Here is a 14,423-nt window from a genome sequence, read left to right on the forward strand (position 1 = left end):
GCTGCCCAGATAAATTTCCCAGTTCTTTTTGGCAGAAAGGCTTTGAATGTTTTCTCCTAATAAGCCTTCTTTCTCAATGTGTATTACAAACCACAAACACACCATTTATCTGCTGGGAATGATATTAATAATTTGAAGAGTGACTAGAAATAAAAACAAATCTGGTTAATATCATCCATGACTTGACTTGATTTAAAACAAAACAAAAGTAAAAACAAACAAACAAAAAGGCCAAAACCAAACAAATAAACAAACAAAAAACTTGAGAAATTATTCCAATGCATGAATCTGGAGGTACTGTGGTGGCTGACATTACAAGACAGAAAAGTATTTGCACGAAGCATAACCTTGAGTTTCTCTCTAGCCTGTACTGAGCACGAACATTTGAAAAGAATGATAGATGATCGCTAACCCAAAGACTTCACACTGAGGCTTTTCATGTTTTTCTCCTGTGATCATCTTAACATTTAATGATGAGATTGATGTTTTGAAATGCCAGTTCATATTGTAAATATATTGTAAAAGACTGGTTTGTGGGGAGAGAAGAAAGAATGAGGACCAACTGCTTGTGCAGTGTTGAAATGGCTCCAGCATTTAAAGGAGTCAGAGGTCTTTGAGGGATTCTGTGGTTAAGGGGCATTTTCTGCTGCATCACGGATGATCTGGCCTCATGGGGAGTTCTTTATGTTTTGTTTGTTTGTTTGTTTGTTTGTTTCCTGATGATTAAAACCACACTGCAATGGGACATGGGGATATTGGCCCCTAACCCTTTTCCCCTGGATATGGCAGATCCTGCATGTACCATGTTTTGTGGCTGTCAGTCTGTGTGTCTAGCTATGTGGGCAGAGTCCTAGCAAAAATACTGTGAAAGCAGTCTTTTTGGGGTACATTGGTTACTGAGGCTGTGTGAAAGCAGGACAGGGAGGGAAAAGAGCTCAGTCTTTTCTGAGGAGTCTTTTCTCCTGTGTAAGAGCAGAAATCAGCAGCAGCAGCAAGTTATCAGTAGTCCTGGCTATCAGGGGAGGTCCCAGTTGTCTGGCAGCTAGCAAACTTGACGCCCATTTACAAGAAGGGCTGGAGGGGAACTATAGGGAACTGGGAAACTATAGGCCTATTAGTTTGACTTCAGTGCCAGCAAAGCTCATGGAGCAGATTATTTTGAGTGTCATCACACAGCACTTGCAGGGCAACCAGGCGATCAGGCCCAGTCAGCATGGGTTTATGAAAGGCAGGTCCTGCTTGACGAACCTGATCTCCTTCTGTGACAAAGTGATGTGCTTAGTGGATGAGGGAAAGGCTGTGGATGTACTGTACTTTGATTTCAGTTAAGCTTTTGACACCATTTCCCACAGCATTCTCCTGAAGAAACTGGCTGCTCTTGACTTGGACTGGCATATGCTTCATTGGGTTAAAAACTGGCTGGGTAGCTGGGCCCAAAGAGTCGTGGTGAATGGATTTAAATGCAGTTGGAAGCAAGTCACTAGTGGAGTCCCCCAGGGCTCAGTACTAGGGCCAGTCCTCTTTAATATCTTTATTGATGATCTGGATGAGGGGATTGAGTGCACCCCCAGTAAGTTTGCAGATGACACCAAGTTAGGTGCGTGTGTCGATCTGCTCGAGGGCAGGAAGACTCTGAAGGAGGATCTGGATAGGCTGGACCTATGGGCTGAGGCCAATTGTATGAAGTTCAACAAGGCCAAGTGCCGGGTCCCGCACCTGGGGCACAACAACACCAAGCAGCACTACATGCTGGGAGATGAGTGGTTAAAAAGCTGCCAGGCAGAGAAGGATCTGGGAGTATTGGTTGATAGTCAGCTGAATATGAGCCAGCAGTGTGCTCAGGTGGCCAATAAGGCCAACAGCATCCTGGCTTGTATCAGGAACAATGTGGCCAGCAGGTCTAGGAAAGTGATTGTCCCCCTTTACTTGTCTCTGGTGAGGCCACACCTCGAGTACTGTGTTCAGTTTTGGGCCCCTCACTACAAGAAGGACATGGAGGTGCTCAAGTGAGTCCAGAGAAGGGCAACAAAGCTGGTGAGGGGTTTGAAGAACAAGGCTTACAAGGAGCAGCTGAGGGAGCTGGAATTGTTCAGCCTGGAGAAGAGAAGGCTCAGGGGTGACCTTATCTCACTCTATAGACACCTTAAAGGAGGCTGTAGCGAGGTGGGGATTGGTCTCTTCTCCCACATGCCCGGTGATAAGACAAGGGGGAATGAGCTGAAGTTGCGCCAGGGGAGGTTAGGCTGGATATTAGTAAGAACTTTACTGAAAGGGTTGTTAGACATTGGAATGGGCTGCCTAGGGAAGTGGTGGAGTCACCACCCCTGGAAGTCTTTAAAAGACGTTTAGATGTAGAGCTTAATGATATGTTTTAGTGGAGGACTGGTTAATGTTAGGTCAGAGGTTGGACTTGGTGATCTTGGAGGTCTCTTCCAACCTAGATGATTCTGTGAAATAAGCATGAAAGTGACAGAAATTACTCTTGATGTGGGAACAGGTCAGGAAATTGCAGTCGAAGATGGAATTGCTTTGGAGAACTGCATCAGTAGGGAGCTTTTATCCATCATCTTGCATGGTTTTGGGATTAAACTTCAGTTTGGGACTCAGATTTGTCATCACTTCTTGCTTGATCAGTTCCCAACTGCTTTGGGCAGCTTACTATGAAGCATCTGTGATGTCCTTTATAAATGGAATTACTGTGTCATTTTCTCTATCCTTTGCTTTATTCACTTAGATCTTAAGTCAAAACCTTGGTATATGAGTCTTTTGAGGGGAGGGCCTGACAGGGGATGCTCATGTAATGGTAGTTGACATGTGGGTCTCTGGTCTTACAAGGAATTTGTCATTGCTGGAAATTACATAGGAGAATAACTCTGTAAAGTAGTGGCTCTGCCCAGCTCTTCAGTGAGCTAGAAAGCAGGAAGGAATTCAGTCCAGATGAGCTGCAGACTTAACAGGCCACCAGGGTTCCAGAGCTTTGTATCATTGTCATTGCATAATGATGCAGTGTGTTAGGAGGTAGAGCAGCACCCTCAGGATGAAGCATAGGGATCTCCAATATAGGTGCTGCTTGCATGTGCTGTGTCTTCATTATCATAGGTAGGTATTAAAATAGCTTGGAGGGGCTGGAGGCCTGGCAGTAACCTTGAAGTTAACCTCTAAATCTGTCCTTTTCTCCACACTTTTTTTTTTTTTTTTTTTTTTTTTTTTACTAGTGTAGATGTATTTATGATGTATTTATGCTGTTCGACTAGTGAATGATTATCCTTTCTCCTGCACCAAAGGTTCTGCATCTGAACACTGTGGTGGAGATGTGGATGGATTCTTAAGGGTAACGTATGAGCCACTTGATGCTGGTGGCATTTTCAAGACTGCAAAAAATGAGTTGGAACTATTAGCTCTACTTACTGAGCATCAAGCTGTTGATTTTGTTGCTGATACACAAGTATCTGTTCCACAATGTTTCATTTTCTGCTTTAAAACCTTGTAGTACCCTGTCACTTGTCTCACTTTATCAGATCAGGGATGTAACTTTGTTTTTCTCTGCTGAAGGGTTATACTGTGGATGGTCTTGAGTTTTCCTATGTGAAGGAAGTTCTTGTGTGATTGATTTGAGTAGTGGTGTTGCAGTTGTGCTGGGGGCTGTTACCACACAGCTTATATTGCTGTTTCCTGAGCTGGTGGTGGTCAGATTGGTCCCAAAGGCAGTAGCAGCCTGGCACGCAGGTGCTCTTGGCCTCTGGAGAGGGTGATAACAGGCCTCTGCACACAAGCAGTTAACTGTTGCTCAGCTGCTCAGAGGTAACACCTAGTTCAGTTACCTCAGTTAACTTTGAAGTACAAGGTAGATTTCATGAAATGAATGGCCTTGTACTCAAAGCATTGCATACAAAGAAGTATTTTATATTCCAGGTGTTTTAAATTGCCTCCTTATTTGTAAATAAATAAATAATAAAAAATAATTTAAAAAGATACCTAATCGAAGTAACTATGAATAGCTTTTTGACCAAAACTGAAATTTATTTGGAATGTTTGTTTTGGGGAAAATGCTAATAAAACTTTATTCTGCTTGATACAAATGATTTATTTCAAGAACAATTTGTAAGCATGTTACTTGATTTTACAACCTTGCAGTTTAAGAAAAGGATGAGGAGATACCTAGGAGTAGCTGTGGTGGTGAAAGCATCTTGTCTGCATGGAGAGTAAGAGTTGTAGTTGGCATGGGGAGCTGTGCCAGTAGCTCAGGTGGGAGATGTGTACCTAACCAGCATGCAGAAGACGTCACTTGGGAACTGTATGGCCATGCTGAGTTTCCTGGTGACTTTTGTTCAAGATGAGAAGTTCATTCAGTCAAGCTACAATAAAATCCTATCTTACTAAAGATAAAAAAACAAATCTGTATGTTTTTCTCTTGACATAAGCAATGAAAACAGGATGATGAGTTTACTCAGGGAATGCAAATCTGTTTAAGTGCTCTAGGTCTTCCTTTTGAACTTGTGGCAGGTAGGCACCAACCATTTTCACACAGTCTGTGCATGGTGAGAAGCAACTGATGGGGGAGAGATCAGCTTCCTTAGCTGCCTTATGCAGGGAAGGAATGGGAAAGAATAAGCAGTAGTGTAAGTGGATCACAGAAAGGTTTAATTTTTCAAAGGAAGCTATTCTGTCAGCCTCGCAACTCCGGTAAGCTGCTAATGAATGATATTTAACATGCTATTAGTTCTGCCTTCAATCCATGGTGAGGTGGGGGGTACCATGGAGACTGGCAAAGTCCAGTCAGCGATTCCTGCTGAAGCTTTGCCACTGAGGAATTGCTTGCTCTGAGCAGCATGGCCAGGAGGTGTGTGCCTATGTGTGTGCAGGGAGCCCTCCTCATCCTCCTCATCTCCAGAGCTGGTGTGAGAAGGTTCTGCAGAAGAGTCAGGATGGGATGCAGTGAAGCCAACTTCTACTGATACTTGATCAAGTATTAATTTTGGCTTTTTTTTTTTTTTTTTCTTTTCCATTCTGTATTTTTTTTTTTTTTTTCCCCTCTCATTGTGATAAGCAGTGTTGGCTTGTTGGCTTAGGTGACTTAGCAGGTCTGATTTCATTTGCTATTCAAGAGCAGTGATATGCCATACATCTTTCCCTCATGTTAAATGTCAGGGTTTGGTTTATTTTTTCCAAGCTTTTAGCCACCAAAGACTAATTCATGAAGCCATTTCTTCAGAGGCAGAGGTGAAGCTTTCTTAGTTCTTCACTGTAATGTGTTTGATATAGTCTTCTGCTTTTTGTTCTGTGCAGTGGTACAAAATTGAAGGGCAAGAAACCAACAAAATGACTGCAGTATCTTATGCAGTAATAGGCTCTGAAAGAAAGCACACCTACACTGTTGCTTAAGGTTTATTTAGCCTATTAGTCTTTGAACCTTACTTTTGGTAGTCTTTCACTTTGTGCTAGATAACCGTGTTTCTTTCCCAAACAACCACAACATTTGGGACCTTTATCACTTTTTGTATAGACTAAAATTTTCATGAATATTTAAAGCCCACTTGCTCCACTTCTTCCACCCCCCCAGCCCCCCCAGTTAGCAGCTTTTTTGTATGTGTGACAAATTGACAAAGTTCTAGGATTGTAGAAATTTCCTGGTTTCATGTCACTCAAAGAACAAATGATTTGTAGTGCATGGGTATAGCAATTTGGATAGTATCAAATTCATTTTGTTTCAGATGCAGAAATTGAGCAGCTCCTTTTTCTTTTTCTTTCTTTTTTTTTTTTTTTTTTTTTTTTCCTGCTAGAGACAGCAAGAGACTGCCAACTGCTTCATTAACTCCCATCAGATATTTAATATTATTGGTCTTTCCATCTTATATTAAAATTTTAAATACAAGTGTTGTGGTTTAACCCGGCCGGCAGCTAAACACCACGCAGCCGTTCGCTCACCCTCCCCCCTCCCTCTCTGGGATGGGGGAGAGAAATGGAAAGTGAAGCCCGTGAGTTGAGATAAAGACAGTTTAATAAGACCAAATAATAATAATAATAATAATACAATGATGATAATAGTACTACTACTAATAATGTGTACAAACAAGTGATGCACAATGCAATTGCTCACCACCCGCTGACCGAAGCCCAGCCTAGCCCCGAGCAGTCCGGCGCCCCTCCCCCAGCTAGCCACCCCTATATATTGTTTAGCATGACATCAGATGGTATGGAATACCCCTTTGGCTAGTTCGGGTCACCTGTCCTGGGTCTGTCCCCTCCCAGCTCTTACTGCACCCCCAGCCTGCCTGTTGGTAGGACAGAGCAAGAAGCTGAGATGTCCTTGGCTTGGTATAAGCACTGCTCTGCAACAATTAAAACATCAGGGTGTTATCAGCACTCTTCTCATCCTAAGCCAAAACATAGCATTCTATCAGCTACTAGGAAGAAAATTAACTCTGTTCTAACTGAAACCAGGACAACAAGATATTAATTTACTAATTTAAAAAGGGATTTCTGTGATTTCAGAGACTGTGCCTTCTGAAAAATGGTCTTGCAACCCAGTAATGCCCTAATTGTGTCAAACTGTAATCACAAACTGGACTGATTGATACAATGAAATAGGAAAAGGCTTCAGAAATTAAGGTAATTTCTGGCACACTTATGATGGGAAAGCAACTGTATTTTTAAAATTGAAGAGAAAACAACAAAAAAGAAACACTTTAAGACTAGGCATTGCAAGATGGCCATACACAGGACAAAATATACATTTGAACAGGAGTAGACATTGTGACTACCAGTGAATGAATCAGCAACATCATCTGCTTCATTCTCGGTGGCAGGTTATTTCTAGGAACTCATATACTGAATATGGTTATAACAAAACCCCAATTAACTCACACACCCAGCTGTATAATTGTTTCATCTCTGTGGCACGTTTGGAATAAAGGTGCTAGTACATACATTGCTTCCTTGAACTTGGGTGTTTTCTTTGGGGTGTGTGCATGTGCCTGGGGGTATCTCTTTAAAAACCAGTGTTTCAAAAGGAATACCACATACTTGGATTTTGTTGATAGGGAGTGTTACTGTGTAGATAGTGATTGGTGATAGTGAGAGTGATTTATTGTACAATTAGGATGCTGTTTACTATGAAAGGAAAAAGAATTGTCCTTGATCAAGTGGACTATTTTGACAAAGTTTTTTTAGGAATACAGAAATGCCACCTCTGCCTCTGAGAACTTGTTCTTGTAGTGGCAATAAGTGTGGCTTAAATCCTCCATGTTTTCAAGAAGGTTACCATGTCATTATTGTTTAACAGCCCAAAGAAAAATGCTGAAAGTCATAAATTGTGTGCCCACCCCAAATGCCACAACTGCAACATGCAACCAGTCACTGCCCAGGTTTTGCTCATTGATCCTGCATCTCTCACAGGTAGGAATAGGAGACATGGTTTCTCAAGCTGCTTCATGGTAAGGAGCAGCCACACACATTGTGTTCTGCATGGTGCATGAAGATCCAGCAGTAAATCTGTTCATTCTGCCTTGGAGCATGTGTTGCTGTTTTGCTTGGTCCTGCTGCCATGGCAGTAAATGCAGGTTTTACTACTACCTAAATTAGGGCAAAAACAGGGACCCTGTTGTTCACATCTAGCTTGTTGCTGGGGCGGGGGGATGTGAGGTTTGCTGCTGCTTATTGCACAGCAGCTCTGAGTTATGGCCATATACTGCGCTGTTTGTATTTTTTCAGTGTTTTCTGTGGTGCAGAACAATCCCCACAGGCAGGTCTGAAAGTGTATGCCCAAAAATGAATAGGCTACAGTAGAGTCATGCTGCTCAGTACGGTTATATCACTAGAGAGCTCCAGGTAAAGGATAAGAGTTGAGCATATTTGCTCCAAAGCAAAAAATAAAAAATAAAAAATAAAAAAAATGCTTAAGCCTTACTCCCATCCTGCACCAGTTCATCCCAGTGTGAAAGCACTGCGTTTTGTCCATCACAGTGGCTCTTCTACCTCTTTGCCCAACACATCTGCCAGCGCTCCCCAGCCAGGGTGACAGAGCCCAGCGTGACCCAGCTTTTGCCCCACGCTTCTGGATGTACCTGGGTTGTGGAGATTGGGCTGGTCTGTCGCACCCAGGCTGTGACTCAGCCACACTCTGTAGTTGTGAGGTTTGTTATGTACCTAGCGCGACTCAAGTACAGTTTCTATTTTTTGGGTTTACTGCACAAAAAGGAAGATGGCTTGGCTGTACTGGTAGAGATCCCGCAGATATGCTGATAGGGGTCCCATCAGAACTTAAGGTGCTGATACAGAGTCCCGAGAATGTTTTTGCAACACTCTTTCTCTCCTCCCCCAACCCAACTAGGAAAAAACTGTTAAAGTAAATGTGTTAAATTGAGTTCTTTTTTTTTTTTTTTTTTTTTTTTTTATCTTAAACATGAAAAGTGGTATTTCCTTGTTTTGATGCTGTCTTTTTCCTTCCTTCCTGCTCACCTTCACCTTTTCCCCACAAATACAGATGCAGAAATTTCAGTGAAACATAGGGTACTGAAAAAATGATGAAAAACACTTGTGAAAGCAAGCACTCTCTGTAAGCTTGGGATAGCAGTAACTCTACTCTGTCCTCCAGAAGGATTGCTGCTGCTGGGTTGTGTCATGCCTTGGATGGCTGAGGGTGGAGGTTTGTAGTGCGTCTATGAAAGGGTTGTGTGTGATAAGAATGGGAGGTACCTTGGCATAATCAAAGCTGTCAGAAAGTTTTTTTTGTTTTTGTTTTTGTTTTTTTAATGCGACTAGTGTTGTATTTACAGCATATTGTATTCATTTTCCTTTTATTGTGGTCTGACAGTACACCCTGAGCTTAAACCAATTTTTTAATCCTGAAAACACTCTCGAGTCAAATCTGTCTGTAGGAGTTTAGGGTTGCTTCACAGCTGGAAAAAGTTACCTTTTCCATTAAAACAGGCATTAACTGGCTTAAAGAGACTTCAGCTCTTTTTATCTTAAGAAACCTCATCAGTAATAAAAAGGTCTTAAATTGTGATGGTCTACTAATAAAAACTATGATGTCTTGTTTTATGATGTTTCCATAGTATTGAGTGTAATGAAATATTATCTATGTTAACAGAAATGGGTTGTGTATACTTAATGATTCTCAATGAAAAAAAAAAAAAGGAATTAAATGCATATGTGAAAGCTTTAGAATCCTTTGGTGAGATTTATTTATTGATTACATGTTTTAAGTTTGATTGCAACAGCAAATTCCTTGAAGGGATCATGTGTGCTGGATTGTTTTTGCCTTTCCTATCTACAATTTTCTGGAAGCTATGCAGACATTGGCATGGAAATAATTCTGTACCCTTCAGGTTCATTTTTCCTTATGAGATTTGCTGTGTACAACTCTCTTACATGACAATTCAAGCATCTTTCCAAAAGTGGTATGTGAGTGCAAGCTGACTTTGGTTTTTGCAAAAGCCATGGTCAGGATGGTTTGACTTTCTGCATGAAGCACAAGTACATATGCTGCTCTGGTTACTGGATTTTTCTTGCCCATTTCTTAAACTTTTTTTTTTTTTTTTTTTTTTTTCCTTCTAAGCATCAGTTGCTCATACTCCTGTTTGCTGTGATTTCTCCCTCTATTTTTTTTTTCCTTCTCCATGGGAGAGCTTTTTTAAGCATAGATGATTTAGGCAACCTTGAAATATAGAAACAGATGAAGCTGAATATTACTTTGGCTTTTAGATACGCCTACACATGAGGTACTGTAGTATGTACTGTGTATAGATTTACATTTTATACTTTGTGTAGTGATATTCTACTGTGTAGATGCGAATCCAGACATAAGGCTCTTGTTTACTTAGGTACTTTGATATTTGGATACTGTCTTTTCCTCTGTGCTTGAGTTTGATTGCAGGTTCCAAGGTTGCTTCTTTGTATGGCAACAGTTGGTCAAGGACTTTGACAGACATGACACTCTGAAGTTGGATCTTTTGGACAAGCTGTAGTATGAGGAGAGGATGGATTTTTCTCGTTGGAAACACAAAATAGTGAACCCAGAACAACTATTTGTGCATCTCCAATTTGTCCCATTAGCTTGTTATCCATGTAGAAACTTTTTGATGTTAAGAACACATGGGCATTTGATGAAAGCATTCACTGGGAATCAAATGTATTCATTTTACTTTCTGAAGAGAAATTTGCAGATCCTTACATAAAAGCATTAAACAGCATGGATTTTGAAGCAGGTTGATGGTTAGTCTGTTTTAACAAGCAGAAAATTTGATTCTGTAATTGGAAGATGCTAGTATATAATTGTGTTTGAGTGGGAGGAAGATTTGTGGATTCACTTTGATTTTGAAGCTTCACTTTGGTTTAGAAGTATGTACCTGTAATTAAGAATAGGATATTTTAATTTGATTTAAATTAGTTCTTTGTTCTTCAGTGAAGAAACTATTCATCTCAAGAGTGAAACATCCCTCTTGATTGTTCATAATATTACAATGATACCTAGAGGCTCCAAGCAAATCGAGATCACCTTGTACCTGGCAATGCGTACGTACACATGTGCTTAAGAGATGGTACCTTAATCTGATTTTTTTTATAGCATAAATAAACAGTGCTATAAAGGGGCAAAGTCAAACTTCCTACTGTGATTACTGCCTTTGATCTCTAACGTTGAGATATGCATACCTACAGTACAGGCAGCTGGTAAGATTGGGTCTCATCAACTAGTGAAAGGAAATTTACCTCTTCTTATATTCGCATGCTGGTATCTGTCTGTGCATGGGCAGCTCCAGCAGTGCTGACTTTGAGGTGATGGGAATGGCCACTGCTGGCAGCCTCTTCTGTTGGTGTCCTTTCTGGCCAGCTTCCTTTCCTTGCTGAGAAAAACAGTGCAAACCTTCCTGTTTGACAGGAGCTGTAGATCGTTAAACCCATTCTGCTTTAACTTCATAGGTGTGTTCAACTTCCTTCTTCAGGATCAGATGTGATCCTGAAGTCAGGAGACCTTGAGGTCAGATGCGTTGTTTTCCATGTTATTTTTCATAGAAACCCTCTCTGTTTGTGATAGTGCTTACCTCCATCCTCTCTGCTCCTGAAGATGATGTGGACTTTGGCAGAGCCCTGGCAGGGCTGTGTCCGTGGCTGCTGTGCCCGCTGCAGCTACAGCCCCATGCACCAGTCAGCCCTGCCCTGCCCTGCCAAGGGATCGCCCCCTCTATCAGAACAGCGGCTAACCTACTGTAAGCATTTCTTTTTGGAGTGTACTGTTGATACTAGCCACCTGTATGTCAGTGCAGACCTAAGATTCCTAACATTTTGGTTTTGTGAATGTTTTGATGTCTGTGTATGATTTCTGAACTCTGATTACTTTCAATTAAAGGAAAAATTATTTTGAAAAACATTGAATCAATGTAATTGTGCTTTTTTTTTTTTTTTTTTTCCTTATAGGGGAAGTTTAAGGCCTTAGTTCTTTTATTGTCCTGTTCAAATGACCTTAAATATCATATCATGGGAAATGATCACCTCCTAAAAACCTAAGGTTGTTTTGATCTGCAAAAAATTGGAATGAGTTGATGGATTTGAAAATACAAGCCACCACATTTTCTTCTGCTGTTCCTGCTGATATCTTGATTCCTGTAATAGAGGATAGGTTTTCAGCAAAAAGCCCAAAGTGCTTATTTCTAGTTCCAACTTTATAATTTGGGATTCTTATTCTTACAACTACAGGATCTTTCTTGAAAGAGATTAAGAAAAAAATAGTGAAAATATAAATTTTGTTTCTTGGTCCTGAGAGCTAAGCTGGTTGCAGTTGCTATACCTGCATGTTTTGAGCCAGTCCCTCTGGTGAGACAGAGGTATTGTAAATGTGAATGGTGTTTATGTCCCTGTTGAACATACATTTGCAGTTGGCTTTAGCTGTGCTTAGTTTTGGAGTTCAGTAGGACTTGTGCTCTTTGATGCTTTTTTTCAGGTTGCTTTTAAATGTACCTTTTGGTCATGAAGGCTTGGCTTTCTGGAGATTAATGTTGGATACTGACACAATGATCTCTTACCAGACACAAGCTATTGCTTGCTTCCTTTCTCCTGCGGGAGGTGAGAAGGGGAGGTTCTTATGTGTAACCGAGTCTGTCCTCAGGTCAATCCTAGAACACTGACTTCTGTGTCACAATCAACATTATGGCTAAAGAAGAAATTTACATTTACTGATTCCGTGCTTCTGAAAGTGAGACTGAAATCATACAGATATTTGCATGCAAACTTGAAGTAATAGAGACAGTCGCAAAAGTCGATAAGCAGGAGGAGGAAGAGAATCTGCTCTTGCATTGTAAGAGGTCTTCAGAGATCTCTGCTTGTATACCCATGCAACACTGGTGGCTTTGACATCTGTAAGCTCTAAGACTGAGCCCCAGGCAGCTTCTCCCAAGGAAAGTACGGCAGAAGTCTTTTGGAGCCAACCTGATTTGCTAAGTTTCTTTGTGGGTGTCACTCTCCCTCTCTGTGTCTTTGTGCTGCTACAGGTTGTCCCACATGAAGAAAGCTCTTGGTGAGAGTCAAGCCTGTTGTAGAGACTTTGTTTCATTGCTGTCAGCAGTGCTGCGGGTCCTTAACTCAATTCTGAATTCAGCTGTTGGTCAGTAGATTTTATATACACGTAATCCTACTGTTCATATATATCTACTAGCTTAGTGCTGTGAAAGGTCTTGCTCTATTTGACTGTCGAAGTCTGAGCTGTTGAATGTACTTTGAAGCTTTTGGCAAATGCAGAAAATAACAGAATAAGAACAGAACAGCTTTTTGCTACTTACAGATCTGCCATCATTTATATCTTTCATATATAGCTGAAAGGTACGTTGCAAACTCCTATAGAGGAGATACAATTTGCTACTGATTGTCTAGATGGCTTACTTCAGATTTACAATGCTGCTACTAGTACTGTTTAGAAAATTGCCTGTACTGACTTGGTGCTAACCCTTCTTGTGGAGCTTAAACATATATTTGCTCAGCAAATGTACTAGCTGGACATTTTTACTGCCTTTGCCAAATTACTGGTTTTAGAACAGTTTTCCCCACACACTAATGGTAGCTGACCAAATGTGATATGTTAGGAAAGATCAGAGTTCATAAAATTTAAAGCAATCAGTATGTCTTTCTGATTTTACCCCCCTTTTCCTTTAATGTCTTATCTGTACATGACAAGTCAAAATTTCCTTGAGAATCAAGATTCCACTGAAACATTAAAATTATAGAAAATGTAAAATAGCAAAGAAAAACAAGCAGATTCCAGTTACACTTCTTCTAATGTGGACTACTTTATTTTCACTATCTTATGTTTTTGACTGCAAGACACCAATTTTCTGTGCATTGAAATTTAGTGGAAGTTTTTAGTAGCTGCTGTAGTTCTTACTAGTTTAAAAACGTCCTGCTCTCACATCACTAGCAAAAGAGAACACGTGGATATTAGTTCAAGGTGGCTAGTGGTCTCTGTGCCTGTGTGCTCATATGCAAAGAATAATGCTGGCAAAATGTTCTCTCATTCCCAAAACATGCACCCACATACAGATTTAGTCTGTTTCATGTCTCCTTTGAAATGTAAGGGAAACGGTTTGTTGCTAGTTGGTCTGCAGGACTTCCCTCTTTTACCAAATATACATTCAGGCTGGTTCATCAATCTCTTCAGGATTCCCTAATGTCTGGCAATCTGAATCAGGACTTTCTGACTAGGGAATTGCAGTTTGACTTTCTGAACTTACTGTGCGGTGGTGGCTACATATCAGGCCTGTGTATTTGTGGGTTTTACGTAGAAAAATATAATGTGTTCGTATATGTTTTGGCCAATCATGAAGTCTTTGGATAACTCCTGAATTTCAGTGTTGGTGATTCCATTTGTAATACCGTATCTTGGTTTCCACCTGTGAAATACAACTGTAGCTTGATTTTTTTTTTTTTTTTTTGAATCAGTCTAATGTGAGACAAGACTTGAAATAATTACAAATACCATCTAGAAAAAGAAACTATTGCTGATCCTTCCCCCTACAAAAACATACCCACCCATGCGCACGTGCATACACACACACACACACACAAAACCCAGAAACTTACAAAAGTTTTTCCTGAAAAACTTGTAAATGGATTAGCTAAGAAATTGAAGAAGATCTTCTAAATACATGAGTGGCCACAGTAATTAGTGCCAACTAATCAACACACAGTAATTAGTGCCAACTGATAAAAGTGAAGAGTTTTATAATATTTTGTAGGCAAGAGTTTAGACGAATTGATTCATTAAAATACTGTAGAGTTTACTATTTTTGATTTTGCTAAACACTAGGTTTTAGAGAATGTATGTGTAGATAACATCTGATTTGGGGAAGATTTGCTAAGTCGATCATAAAGAAATAATTTAAGTTCAAAATCACATTTATCTTTAACAAGGCTGCAAGGGAATGACAGAAAATGGA

The sequence above is a fragment of the Aythya fuligula genome, chromosome 1 (assembly GCF_009819795.1).
Source record: "Aythya fuligula isolate bAytFul2 chromosome 1, bAytFul2.pri, whole genome shotgun sequence".
NCBI classification, from domain to species: Eukaryota; Metazoa; Chordata; class Aves; order Anseriformes; family Anatidae; genus Aythya; species Aythya fuligula.